Raw genomic sequence first — 15,721 nt, 5'->3', positions numbered from 1 at the left:
CGCCCTCCAAGCCCAAATTCAGGAAATGAAAATAGCATCCGAAAACCCCGCCAGAAGTGCAAAAGATGAAAAGCTTATAAGTAACCTTAGGCAGAAAGTGGGTGAATATGGTTTTGATCTGGAAAAGGCTGAGGGCGAACTGTCAAAGGTTCGAACAAAATTGGCTAAAAATGCGGAGGAACGAGCACGCTTAGTTCAACAGTTAAAAGAGAAATATGACAATGGAGTCGTGGGGTTAAAGAAAAAGATCACCGTCCTTGAGAATAAAATGACCAAGCAGGCAAAAGATTTCAAAGCAAAAGGGAACACTGCTATGCCCTGATGTCACAGCTAGAGAAAGACCTACAACAGCTTCAAGAGCAAAATCACACAGCCGAACAAGTTTTGGATGCCAGATCTCAGCAGATCAGACGGTTGTTATAGAAGGAGGGTATTATCAGGGAACGGGTCAGGAGAATTGCGGACTACATTGTGATGAAGTGTAATGAATGTGAAAACATGACCAGATCCACGTTCTTCGCTTCAGTTATGATTTTTGTCCGACAGATCATATATGACTTGTTTCGCCTCCAAGAAGATATGGCGCAAAGGCCCGCAGCAAGGCCAACTGGAGAAACTGTTGAAGCACTTATGTATTCTTGACTTTGTTTGTTCAAGTCTGTATTGTCAGTTTGTTAGTTCATTTCAAGTCTGTATTTTTAGTTTTCTTTTGAAGTTGTTAGCCCACTCATCGAGTCGGTTAGTCTTTATATTTAAATCTGTAGGAGGAGTTGTCGTAATCAAGATGTTTTGTTTATCTTATAAAAATTTGAAAATCCCAAAAAAATGTTTTGTTTTGTTTCGCACACGTTCCTAGAACTAAGCTTGGTCTGATTTATGTGGCGTCATAATACGTAGGCAATCCCCATAGGATTTGATCATAACCCTGAAATGAAAAGAGAGAGGAAAACAAGAAAAATTACGAAAAACAAGAGAAGAAAATGAGAGAATAAAAGGATAAAAACAAGAGTCAAGCAAGGAAAATCAGGAATGAAAAAAAGGAGGAAGAAATTGCAATTAGTGAAAGCCGGGATAACACAAGCAGCCGTTCAAATGCATAATAGAAATGGTTAACTGCTTAGGTGAATTGCATCCCCAACGTGCGGCTGCCTATCTGTTAAGCCCTTAATCTTTAACAAATTTGTTGTTGTCATAAATTCCAGGTAGGTGGTTAGTTTGTTTGGCATTCTGGCAATTCAGACGTACAACACCAGATCCAAAGACAAGTTGATCATGGCTAACCAAGAACTGGATGCAAATGTTATTGATCCATCAAGAGAGGGGGAAGGGTCTGATGTTAATCTGAAAGAGGAGTTATATAAGTTGAAACACTAGATGGCAGAGATGTACCAGGCATGGGTGAAAGGGCATCCACCACCATCATACCCCGCCAACCCTACTTTCATCCGGCCGCTTGCTTAATCCCAAGAACCTCCCATTGTTGACTCATCTTCAGGCTTCCCCATTTACCATCACTACCAAGGCACCACTTCCCAAACCCCACAAGCTCCACCACCCAAACCATTACCATACCCTCCTCCACCAGCCATCCCTATTTTCATGGCACCCCCACCCGCCACACTCCATCGATCCTCCAGTGAGCCCTTATTCCAGACCCAAGATAACCAATACTATCCCCAGGAGCCTATTTTCAAGGCCCAGAGCATTACTCTTACGCTCCTCGTTTCGACCTCCATATCGAGACTGAGAAACCCCCTAAAAATCCAGAACAGAAAGATATGTTCAGGAAGGTAAGAAGCCTGGAACAATCGTTCAGAAACATGCAAGGATTGAGAGGCCAGGTGAGCGTGACCTACAAAGATTTGTGTCTATTCCCCGATGTTCAGTTGCCTGTGGGGTTTAAGATGTCAAAGGTTGATTTGTATGATGGGCACGGAGATCCAGTGGCCCATTTGAGGGGATTATGTAGTAAAATGAGAGGAGCCGACAGGAAAGTAGAGCTATTGATGGCATACTTTAGCTAGAGTCTGAGTGGCTCGGCATTGGAGTGGTACACTCATTAGGATCACATCGGATGGTATACTTAGGATGATTTGGCCCAAGCATTCGCTCGTCATTTCCAGTATAACATCGAGATTGTTCCAGATCGTTTATCTTTGACTAAAATTAAGAAGAAGCCTAGTGAAAGTTTCAAAGAATATGGTTTTCGCTGGAGAGAAGATGCGGCAAGAGTCAACCCTCCGATGGAGGAGAGCGAAATGATGGAGTACTTTCTATAGGCTCTAGAGCCCATTTACTTTCGCCATCTGATATCGGCCATAGGCAAGTCTTTCAACGAGGTAGTGAAGATGGGTGGCATGGTGGAAGAAGGGCTTAAATCAAGCAAAATCATGAGTTACTCGGCTATCAAGGCAACTACCCAAGCCATTCAGAATGGTACTGGGGGAGTGATTGGAAAGAAGAAGAAAGAAGACGCAGCAACAGTTGATTCAGCATCGTGGTTTGGACCCAATTGCGAGTCATATCATTATACCCAGCCTCGACCCCCTCACCGAACCTACACCCAAACCCCATATAATCCACCCCAACACTACTTCCCATCACCAGACCCTTATATTTCTATCCACCACGCTCAGACATATAATCAACCTCATACCTACGTGCAATGGTGTGCCCTAACCCCACAAAACCCTACCCAACTCAACAAAATGCTGACCCACCTCCGCTAGCCTAACGAAACCCTGCCGGCCCAGGTTTCCGGCCCAATCCAGCATTCAAAAATGAGAGGTTGCAGCAGAAGAAAACCTTCACCCCATTGGGGGAGTCTTATACTAGTTTGTTCCACAGATTGAGGCAGTTGGATATGCTGAGGCCAATTGAGTCAGAATTGTGAAACCTTCCTCCAAGGAATCTTGATTACTCCATGACCTGTGAATATTGTTCTGGTACTCCGGAACATGATACGGAGAAGTGCTGGAACATGAAAAATGCTATCTAGGAGCTCATTGACACAAACCGGATTGAAGTCTAAACCTCAGAGGCACCCAACATCAACCAGAACCCATTTCCAACCCATCAGGAAACGAACATGATTGAGATAGTACACAAGGGGGGGACCCAAAAATCCTTCACACTCTGTTATGATGATTCGGTACAGCGAGGTCAAGCCAGTCAAAAATGGTTGAAGGATCAGTGAACAAGTTGAGCATGGCAAACGGTGAACCATCTGTGGTAGTCAAGGAAGGATCCCCAAGTAATGTTGCGGCAAAGCAAGAAAAGTCAAAAGTGGTTGTGACAGGAATGACAAACAAGCCTATCATAATTGTAGAGGGTGCTCGTATGGATCCTGTCATCATTAAGCATGTAAACCCAGTTGCCGGTAATCAGCACCAAGGCCATCCCATGGAACTATGAACGGGTGATAGTGACCTATAAGGGAAAGGAAGTGAAAGAAAAAGTCAATGAGTCCTAGGGATTAAATCGTTCGGGGAGATGCTTTGCCCTAGAAGAGTTAAGGAAAGCTAAAACATCCAGAGATAATCTAGTCTTAGTAAAGAAAGCAGTGACTGAAGAAGAGGCGGAGGAATTTCTGAGAAAAATGAAGGTACAAGATTATTCCATCGTGGAGCAGTCGTGAAAGACGCCTGCTCAGATATCCTTGCTGTCATTGTTGATCCAGTCAGACGAGCATCGTCGGACCCTGACAAAAATTCTTAACGAAGCTCATGTCCCCGACAAAATTTTAGTGAACCATCTGGAAAAGATCGCCAGGGTCACCTTCTCTGATGATGAGTTGCCGATGGAAGGTACTGAACACAACAAAGCTCTCTACCTTACGGTAAAATGTGAAGATTCTATGGTCGCCAGGGTGTTAGTCGACAATGGTTCCAGTGCAAATATTTGTCCTCTCTCTACGCTGAACAAATTGAGAGTTGATGATAAGAGGATTCACAAGAACAACATATGTGTTCGAGGTTTTGATGGTAGAGGGAAAGATTCAGTTGGTGATATAGTGCTTGAGTTGACAATAGGACCGGTGGAATTCACCATGGAGTTCCAGGTACTAGATATGGTCGTCTCCTACAATTTGCTGTAAGGTCAACCTTGGATTCATGCTGCCAAAGTAGTCCCATCCACTTTGCATCAGATGGTCAAGTTCGAATGGGATAGACAGGAGATCGTCGTGCATGGCGAGGATAATTTTTGTGCTCACAGTGATGCCTTTGTCCCGTTCATTGAGGCCGAAGATGACAAGGGCCTTGGGTCTATCTAGTTTTTGAAATAGTGCTGATTGAGAAGGTTCCAGAAGGGAAATGTGTTCCAACTCCAAAGATAGTCTCCGCATCAGCCATGGTGGCAATTGAAATGCTGAAAAATGGTTTTGTGCCCGGTAAAGGTCTGGGTGCATCTCTGCAGTGTATCATACAGCCAGTGTCCCTCCCTGAAAATTTGGGTACGTTCGGTCTTGGATTCAAACCTACTTCGGAAGATATGAAAAGGGATAAAAGGTTGAAACATATGGTGTGGACAATTCCAAAGCCTGTTCCGCGTCTCTCCAGGTCTTTTGTCAAGCCCGATTCCAGGAAACGCCTAGTGACGACAGTTCCAAGTTCTGTGGTTGACATTGATTATGAGTTAATTGAAAGGTTCTAGAGCTTGTTTGATGATGTGAACATGGCAGAAGTTGGAGAAGGTTCTAGCAAAGCGGACGTGTAGTTCGTCGGGCCGAATGTAGAGCTTAACAATTGGAAGGCTACTTCTCTCCCTACCCGGAAGGCATCTTGGTAGTTTGTTTTTTTTCCTTTCTATATTGGTCATTCCAGGGTTGTGACCCCGACTTTTATTTTCCGCTTGTTGATGTACAAACCCTGTTATCCTTTATTTTAATGAAATGCAATTTCCCTTTTTCATCATTCCTGATATTTTTATTTTTGTTTTTCTTTTCTTCTCTGTACAGTTCTTTCTATGCTAGTTTCAATGACATGAAATGCATGAGGAATCTTCGACCCAGCCTTAAAAGTCAATCTAATTCGGAAATAGTAATCCAAAAATAGAGTGTGATGATGAATCAGAATATGATGAGGATGAGGCCTTTGAAGAGATTAGTAAGGAATTAAGCCATTTTGAAGAAAACCCAAGCCTAATCTGGATGAAACAGAAGCAATCAATCTAGGGGACCCAGATAATGTCAGAGAAACTAAGATAAGTGTCCATCTTGAACCGCAAATCAGGGAAGAAATAATTAAAGCATTGTTTGAGTATAAGGATATTCTTGTATGGTCGTATGATGATATGCCAGGCTTGAGAACCAATTTGGTGGTCCACAAATTTCCAATTGATCCAGCATTCCCTCCCGTTAAGGAGACGTTGAGAAATTTCAAAACTGACATAAGTGTGAAGATTAAAGAGGAAGTCACGAAGCAGCTTGATGCAAAGGTCATTTGAGTCACGCGGTATCCCACGTGGTTAGCCAATGTTGTACCTGTGCCAAAGAAAGATGGTAAGACCAGAGTGTGTGTTGATTACCGTGACCTCAACAAGGCAAGTCCAAAGGACAATTTCCCACTTCCAAATATCCACATCTTGATTGATAATTGTGCCAAGCACGAGATTGGGTCTTTTGTGGATTTCTATGCGGAGTATCATCAGATTTTAATGGATGAGGAGGATGCGTAAAAGACATCATTCATCACGCCGTGGGGAACATATTGCTATACGGTCATGCCTTTTGGTTTGAAAAACACTTGAGCAACTTACATGAGGGCAATGACAACCATATTCCATGACATGATACACAAGAAGATCGGTGTTTACGTGGATGGTGTGATCTTAAAGTCCAGGAAGCAGTCTGACCACGTCAGAGATTTGAGAAAGTTTTTCCAAAGGCTCCGTAGGTTCAATCTTAATCTCAATCCTGCAAAGTGCGCATTCGGCGTTCCATCGGGGAAGCTGTTGGGATTCATAGTCAGTCGAAGGGGTATTGAATTGGGTCTGTCAAAGATCAAGTCTATCCAAGAATTACCACCTCTAAGGAACAAGACCGAGGTGATGAGTCTGTTAGGGAGGCTGAACTACATCAGCAGGTTTATTGCTCAGCTCATGGCAACTTGTGAGCCCATCTTCAAGTTGCTAAAGAAGGATACTGCAGTCAAATGGACCGATGAGTGCCAGGAAGCCTTCGATAAGATCAAGGAGTATTTGTCGAAACCACCTGCGTTGGTCCCGCCAGAACCCGGAAGACTTTTGATTCTCTATTTAACAGTCTTGGATAACTCATTTGGTTGTGTGTTGGGTCAGCACGACATCACCGACAGGAAAGAGCAAGCCATCTATTATCTTAGTAAGAAATTCACATCTTATGAGTTTAAGTATACTCCCCTTGAAAGGACGTGTTGCACCCTGACTTGGGTAACACAGAAGTTGAAGCATTATTTGTCATCCTACACTACTTACCTCATCGCTCACCTGGATCCTTTGAACAGAATCCCATGCCCACAGGAAGGCTCGCAAAGTGGCAGATCTTGCTCACAAAGTTTGACATCATATATGTGACTCGGACAGCGATAAAAGCCCAAGCTTTGTCCGATCACTTGGCCGAGAATCCAGTGGACGAAGAATATGAACCTTTGAGGACTTACTTCCCTGATGAAGAGGTAATGCATATCGATGAGGTCGAGAAGGATGAAAATCCCGGTTGGAAACTTTTCTTCGATGGGGCTGCTAACATGAAATGTGTCGGGATATGGGCAATGCTTATTTCTGAAATAGGGCATCACTACCCTGTTACGGCCCAACTACGTTTCTACTTTACCAACAACATGGCTGAGTACGAGGCGTGCATTCTAGGACTAAGGCTAGCTGTAGATATAAGAATCTAGGAAGACTTGGTCTTGGGAGACTCAGATCTTCTGGTGCACCAGATTCAAGGAGATGGGAGACCTAGAATTTAAAGCTTATACAGTATCGACAATGTCTGCATGATATTTGTCAATGGTTTCGATCAAAAGAATTCAGGCATATTCCAAGGATCCATAATGAGGTTGCCGATGCTTTTGCAACCTTGGCGTCAATGTTGCACTACCCGAACAAAGCTTATGTTGATCTTCTTCATATTCAAGTTCTTGATCAGCACGTCTATTGTAATGTAGTTGAGGAAGAACTCGATGGTGAACTATGGTTCTATGACATTAGGAAGTATATCAGGATGAGGGTATATCCGGTACAAGACACATGTGATCAAAAGAGAACAATTCGGCATTTGGCTAATGGATTTTTCTTGAGCGGGGGAGTTCTGTACAAAAGAACTCCAAATCTTGGGTTGTTGAGGTGCATCAATGCAAATCAAGCCACGACTATCATGACCGAAGTACATTCCGGAGTCTGCATATGAGTGGGCCGCATATGAGTGGGTATGTTCTAGAAAAGAAAATTCTTCGAACAGGTTATTATTGGCTCACCATGGAGCGAGATTGCATCTGTTTTATGCGCAAGTGTCATCAATGCCAAGTACACAGAGATTTCATTCATTCTCCCCCATTTGAATTGCACACAATGTCCGCACCATGACCCTTTGTTGCTTGGGGTATGGATGTCATCGGACCAATTGAGCCAGCAGTATCTAATGGACACAGGTTCATTCTGGTGGCCATTGACTATTTCACTAAGTGGTTGAAGGTAAAACTTTCAAGTCTGTGACCAAGAAGGCAGTGGTCGATTTTGTTCATTCAAATATCATTTGTCGATTCGGGATAACAAAAGTTATCATCAAAGATAATGGTGCTAATCCTAACAGTCATCTGATGAAGGAGGTATGTCAACAGTTTAAGATTACGCATCGCAATTCCACCCCATACCGCCCCAAGGCGAACAGAGCAGTTGAGGCAGCCAACAAGAACATAAAGAAGATACTTCGGAAAATGGTGCAGGGTTCCAGGCAATGGCATGAGAATTTGCCCTTTGCACTGCTGGGTTATCGCACTATTGTCCGCATTTCAGTAGGTGCAACTCCTTATTCGTTGGTATATGGCACTGAGGCAGTGATACCTGCGGAAGTTGAATTCTCATCCCTTCGGATTGTTACTGAGGCCGAAATTGATGATGATGAGTGGGTCAAAACCCGTCTTGAGCAATTGAGTCTGATTGACGAGAAAAGATTGGCGGCAGCGTGCCATGGCTAGTTGTATCAAAAGAGAATGGCAAGAGCATACAACAAGAAGGTGCGTCCCCGGAAATTTGAAGTGGGTCAGCAAGTATTAAAACACATCCTTCCACATCAGGGTGAAGCAAAAGGCAAGTTCGCCCCAAATTGGCAGGGGTCGTTCATCGTAACGAGAGTGTTGTCCAATGGTGTTTTGTATTTGACAGATATAGAAGGCAAATGTGTAGATATGACTATCAATTCTGATGCAGTCAAAAGATATTATGTATGATTTCTTTGGTTTAAATTGTGTTTGTTTGTACTTGGCATACCCTTCTTTTGGAATCAGTAGTAAAATTCAGAAACATGAACGCACAAGTTAATTAAAAAAAGGAAAAACAAAAAGAAAAAAAAAAGAGAAAAAGAGAAATAAAAATGGGAAAAGGGTAAAAAAAAAGAAAAGAAAAGAAAAAAGGGAGAAAAGTACAAAAAACAAAGCAATTCCGATGATATGAACTACGTTCGACCTGATTCCTTTTAAGGATACGTAGGCAGCCTCACGGTTCGGCCCCATCAAAATAAAAATTCAAAAGTCCCAAAACAAAGAAACTGGGGCAGAAGTTGTGGTTGTTGTAAGAGGTCTGATTCCAAAAGTTGTAATTTTGAACCCATTCAAGCTGTTTTTGAGCCTTTGTGATACCTTTTCTTTTAACTATATCCAAAAGCCTCCATTACGGTCCAAAGAAAGACATTCCGATAAGTTTTCGAAAAATGCCGAGTCGAGCGAGTAGAGGTGATTCATATCAGGGGCAACACTCCGTTCCGAGCAAGAAAATGAAAATGAGAGAGTCTTATTGGTGAAAACCCGCACGAATACTGTAAGGCGATGGAAAGCTGAGAGAAATTAGAAATGAGAGAGACTTATTGGTGAAAACCCTCACGGGCACCGTAAGGCGACAGTGAGTTGAGAGATGAATAAATGAGAGAGGCTTGTTGGTGAAAACCCTTCAAGGCACCACAGGCCGAGCAAGGTTAGTGATTTGGCAAAGAAATTGAGTATGGAGATTTCGAGGCATAAAGTATGACAGCTGAAAGGTGATTAGTTGAACGGGCCGAGTTGATTAATCCAAAATGCATGTCATGATCATTGGTACCGGCTGCTCCACTCAGATAAGTCTCTTTCCCTTTTCTCCTCAAACAGTCATCCAGTTTGGATTTTCTTGTTTATTCCTAACTCTCGAAGTTATTGCATTTTATTTCTTTTGGGTTTATTTCTCTAAGGTTTTTCCAATGTTAGCCTTATTTAAGCAAGTAAGAAAGGATTTCAAAGCTTACTACCAACTTCCAAATTGCACAAAACAAAGTGCGGCCAAATCATACCAGAGATAGCATAATGTAAAGTGGGAAATAAGGTGTCAGTGAAAGTTCCTTTTGTCGAATGGTTTAGTAATCTTGTGGGAGATACAGAGGTTCAGGTAGAACGGTTAGAAATGTAAAACAACGGTTTGGGTGTAGAGCACTCGGGTCATCCAAGGTCCTGCAGTTGAAAGTCAGTCAGAAAGTCAAAGGGTTCTTGGCCAGTTCAAGGCAACTAGTCAAAGCAAAGTACGGCCGCGGAAGTGCCACCTTCAGCTAGAATACCACAAACTAACCACCACATTTTTTTTTAAAAATGACAATATTTTTCTTTAATTTGAAACAGTGGCAGAAAATTTCATTTGTTTCGGAGAAACCCCCGTAAGAAAAGCAAGTACCAGACAGGTTCGACCATAAATTCTCAGGACCCGCCTGGATAATGGGATTTAATTTGAAGTCCTTAGGACCCTCCTGGACAATAAGACCTAGTTAAAATTCAAAACGTTCATGAGTAACAAGGTCTAGCATAAGTTCTAATTTGAGGAAATATAAGTTGGTTTTGAAGTTTTTATTCTTAGGATGAGATTCAATTGAAAATTTTCAGGACCCTCCTGAATAATGAGACTTAGCTTTAAGACCTCCATTAGATAACAAGATCTCGCGTAAGTTCTGCCGTAGGGAAATATAATTTAGCCTTAAAGTTGTCACTCATAAGATGAGATTTGATTTTAATTTTCGAGACCCTCATGGATAATGGGATCTAGCTTTTAAATTCTTAGAAATATTGGGTAACATGATTCAACTAACACTCACAGATGTGCCCAGCTACCAAACTGGGGCAAAAACGTTTCTTTTGTTTTGTTGTAATCAGGCACCCACCTGGAGAAACAAGGGAAGATGGTTCAAAGGGAAGACAATTGTAGACATTGATTGTTGACCCTCCCCAAGATTTTTTATATTTTAGCATGTAAATATTGAGTTTAAGCCTAATATAGTTATTTCAACTATTTTTGACTCTTTTACTTTATTTTGTCACAAAAAATAAAAATTACAAAAAATAGGTTTGTTTTAATGGTTAGTTTTATTTTAATAAATTTTTTTCACTTAAGTAGGGCTAATTAATATTTTTTGTAATATTCCTATATGGATAGATTTTTAGTTAATTAAGCTAATTTTAAGTAAAACTAGTCATAAAAGCCCAAGTTTCTAACCCATTCTCTGAGTCCAATACCCTTAAATCCAAATAATAACCTTGACCTAACCTATTAATACACACAATCAACCGTTTCTACACAAAATAAAGACCCTAGACTCCTAAAATCTTCCGCCACTCTTTACAAAAAGACACCCCCCTGTCTTTCATCTTCTTCAAGAACAAAATTAAGTTTTCAATTCCCAATTCCTAAATTCTAAGAACGAACCAAAAGAAAAAGCTAAAAAACTTAAGACACAAACCTATTGGAGACGTTTTTGATTTGTAAAGAAACACACAAACACTTAAGACAAAAAGAGAGACCAACCGACTCCCATTTGGAAATTTTGAACTCCACGCAAACTCAAAAAGAAAGAAAGAACGAGAACAAAACACGCACACACAGATAGATATAGGAACGGACAGAAGCAACTGGGATCAAAATCCTGCCATTCGAAAACTTTAATTGAGATCTGTTCCCAAAAGTTGTTGAAGTAGAAAATTTGTTGCTGTTAATTGTTGAACTCGTTGTTGAGTTCAGTCCGATCTGGTTTCAGTCACTGTTGAAGAGTCGAGTTTGTTTCGTTGAGGTTCTGGTCGTCGTTCCTTGCCATAGTAATTTTGGCATCCAAACAGAAAATTGTACTATTAGAGGCTTTCGTTAATAGTCGACACTCCGTTTAAGGTCCGTTTCTATCTTTAATTATTTACCTCCTGATTTTGTCACATGTGTTTGAATGGTTGATTTGTATATTCTCCATGACTAGTTGTGATATTTTTGATCCTATGTTGAAACTTGACTAACATATTTGGACGTTAGAGATTCAGTCAAGTGGTATTGGGTCTTAATCGAATAAGAGGTCTGAATTTAAAAGCTTAATTGGAATTGATATCAATAGTTAGGCTGCTGGGCAAAAATTAAAAGAAATTTAGGTTCAAAATAAATTATATCGTTCTTTTATTCTTGTTTTATTTACTTTTCCGCTAGGAGCATGTTTAGGCCGTCGAAACGTGAGTAGGCAAGCTTTAGGCATGTAATTAATTATCGCAACTACGAGTACGGTCCCCGTAGCGTAGTTGTGATATCTAATTTCTAATTAGTTAAATATGAATATCCGTACTTCACTTAGTTGAATGCAAACCCTCTGAAATAATTTGAGGCGCGCCATGCCGAATAAAACCCTAAGCCCATGGCCCTCACAAAACTGGTTAGCTTTTATAGAAAATTTGAGGTGTGCCATTTTCATTAAATAACCCATGGCCCTCATGTAATTAATACTATCTCTTTTAAAAATCGAGGTGTGTCATCAATTGAATTTTTCATGGCCCTCGCAAACTTTTGTTATTAATTTGAACCTTCGTAGTTGCTTTAGGCGCGTTCTTTAAATTGATTCTCTTTTAATTACTAAATTCGGGTGTACATTTCTTGTGACCCAATTTTAATTCTTAACAATGTTAAATAGAACGTGTTGCGAACCGCAGGTATATTTCATGTGGCGTGGTTCAAGGCATGTTTTAAATAACGTTGAATCTTCCTAAAAGCGTTTTAAAAATAATTAAAAGTGGTTAATAAGTTGAAAATACACAATAGGTTTAAAACATGTAGTAAATCAGATAATTAGGCCAATTATTAATAGTTAAGCGACCGGGCTAGAACCACGGAACCCGGGAATGCCTAACACCTTCTCCCAGATTAACAAAATTCCTTACTTAGAATTTTTGGTTCGTAGACTTTAAAAATAAAATCAATTTCCTCGATTTGGGATTCAAAAATAAACCGGAGACTTGGGACACCATAAATTATCCCAAGTGGCGGCTCTGAAAAAATTAAATAAAATAATTCCATTTCGAGTAATGTCACTTTAATTGGAAAAACTCTCATATACCCTCTCGGGTGGTAAAAACGGAGGTGTGACAACAGTTCCAGGGAAAAGAAGTCTCAAGAGAAAGCAGTTCAGGTTAAGCAATCAGGCACCCACCTAGAGAACAAGCGAAGAAGATACAAGTTCAGAGGAAAGCGGGTCAAACTTAGCAATCAGGCGCCCACCTGGAGAAAAAGGGAAAATGGTGCAAGTTTTTTTAAGGGGAAATAGTTTCAAGAAACAAGAGGAGAAGCAATTCAAGTCTCAAGGAAAAATAGTTGAAAGCATCGGCAATTAGGTGCCCACCTGGAGAACAAAGGGAAGACAGTTCAAGTGTTGGAAATCAGGCACCCATCTGGAGAACGAAGGGAATGCAGCAGTTTCAGAGGAGTCAGTTCGAGTTCAGCAATCAGGCACCCACCTGGAGAACAAAGGGAATGCAATTTAAGTGTTGGTAATCCAGAGCCCACCTGGAAAACAAAGGGAAAGCAATTTAAGTGTTGGTAATCAGGAGCCCACCTGGAGAACAAAGGGAAGCAGTTCAAGTTTTGAGGAAAAATAGTGCAAATATTGGTAAGCAGGCACCCTCCTGGAGAACAAAGGGAAAACAATTCAAGTGTTGGTAATTAGGAGCCCACCTGGAGAACAAAGGGAAGCAGTTCAAGTTTCGAGAAAAAATAGTGCAAATGTTGGTAATCAGGTACCCTCCTGGAGAATAAAGGGAAAACAATTCAAGTGTTGGTAATCAGGAGCCCACCTGGAGAACAAAGGGAAGCAGTTCAAGTTTCGAGGAAAAACAGTGCAAATGTTGGTAATCAGGCACCCTCCTGGAGAACAAAGGGAAAGCAATTCAAGTGTTGGTAATCAGGAGCCCACCTGGAGAACAAAGGGAAGCAGTTCAAGTTTAGAGGAAAAAAAGTGCAAATGTTGGTAATCAGACACCCTCCTGGAGAATAAAGGGAAATCAATTCAAGTGTTGGTAATTAGGATCCCACCTGGAGAACAAAGAGAAGCAATTCAAGTCTCAAGGAAAACAACGTGTAATGTTGGTAATCAGCAGCCCACCTGGAGAACAAAGGGAAAGCAACAATGTTCAAAGGAAGACGGTTAAAGTTCAGCAATCAGGCGTCCGTCTGGAGAACAAAGGGAAAGCACGTTAGAATACAATTCAAATCAGCAACAAAGGAATTTCACCTAGAGAGCATAAGTCAACAGAGCAGCAGAAACTATGAGACCAAGTTTGAAGATATAGATAGGATTCTTGTAATTCATAGATCATAGTTTAGTCTAGCTTCTTTTATTTTGTGTCGGTGTAATAAGGAGTTCAGCAAGTAGTAGCAGCAGCAGCAATAGTGAAATCACAAGCTTCCTGGTAGTCCCAGCTACCAAAACTTTCCGAACTACACTGACCTGATTCCTCTATAGCCAAGGATATGTAGGCAACCTCGGAAGCAGGGTGCGGTCAAATCTTTCATAAATGTTTCCCACGGAATATTCAAACGGGCAAAAATCGCTCGTATCTGCTCACTTTATCTTTGCACGAAAACTCTTCATGTTTCCGAGCAAAGAGGGGCAGCTGTGAGCACGTGATTTTTGCCCTATATGAATTACTCCTATAAAATTCAAGAAAAATAAATTTTTTTCATTATTTTTGATTTTATAAGATTTTCTGAGAATTTGTGCTAATTGTTTACATTTCTATGCATGTTTATTTCTATTAAAAATCATGAAAATGTCAAAAATACATGCAGGATTTATTTCCACATTTTATGGTTAATTAGTAAATTAGTTGCTTTATTAAAAAATTGAAAATCATTAATCGGTTTATTTTTGCATTTTTAGTCTTTTAGTATTAAATTAGTGATTTCTTCTTTTAATTTAGGAATAATTAACTTTCATAAATATCTTAGTAGATAATTAGCTTAATTTTACAGCTTAGTTTAATTTAAGAGACTAATTTAGGTTTTTTTAATTAATTGAAAAGAAAAGAAAACAACTATAAAAAAGAAACAAAAGAGAAGGAAAATTGAAAATGTGATTTAAAACTTTGAATTGGGCCAATTCAATGAAAAACCCAAACAAGTTCTGATCCAATCCGCCCAGGCCCAACCCCCAAACCCGGTCCAGCCCCGTCCTAACCAAAACGACCCCGTTTTTGACCCCATCCCATCTCAACCGTAGGATCACATTGATGTGATCAGTACATGTAATCAGTACTTTGAGTAAGGAACTGGGTACGGACCAGATGTGATCAGTACATGTAAGGAATCTGATTCTCAGGGGGAATAATTCTGGGTTTGTCATTCTTCAAAAATGGGAAAATTGATAAGTTATGGTACTTTGAGTTTTGATGATTTGCCAAACAATGTTGAGGAACCAGTTGTGATCAGCTCCTTAGGTTTGGCTCTTATGGGGAATATGGCTGATTCGTAGGGGGAACAATATGGAGATCTGGTTCTTAGGGGGAAATATCAATTCTAAGTTTGTCATCATCAAAAAGGAGGAAATTGATAGGTTACAAGTACCTTGGGCATAAGTACTTTACTTTATGTTTTGATGATCTAACAAACTTACTATTCAGAACCAGATAAGGAACATGTTACACATTTACAAGACCTTGAGATCACAAAGTTCCAGGTTGGGATCCAGCGTGTGATATAACTCAACTCTTCAGAGTGGAAGGAACAGCTGAGGGAACAGGTCCCTACCAGTTCTCGAGGAGATTGTATGAAGTCAACTCTCCAGCAGGAAAGTTGCTGCCTGCACACACTACTGTACAGGAACAATGCAGCAGTCAACTTTCTATGAAAGGCTTTTTCCTACCTTGCTTAAATCATTGTAAGTGATGTCACACACTTATATGTTGATACCCAATTTTTCCTATATATTTTAAATATACATAGATACCTTTAAAATAGAATATACATGCATATATAAGCATGCACAAGGTTTTTATAATTTTTCCCATAATTTTAAAGATTTAAATTGATTTATTTCCTTCCCTTTTATTCATAAAATTCCCAATAATTATTCCCCAAATTATTGTTATGGTGATTTAGTCATTAATTTCTATATTTATGCCAAAATATGGTTAATATATTTTTATGCATTTTTATAATTGTATTTTAATATTTTTCAAGCTAAATTGCATATAATTGCAATATTAGCCCATTT

This window comes from Nicotiana tabacum, chromosome 10 (genome assembly GCF_000715075.1).
Source record: "Nicotiana tabacum cultivar K326 chromosome 10, ASM71507v2, whole genome shotgun sequence".
In the NCBI taxonomy this organism is placed as follows: domain Eukaryota; kingdom Viridiplantae; phylum Streptophyta; class Magnoliopsida; order Solanales; family Solanaceae; genus Nicotiana; species Nicotiana tabacum.
Note: the sequence above shows the minus strand (reverse complement) of the source record.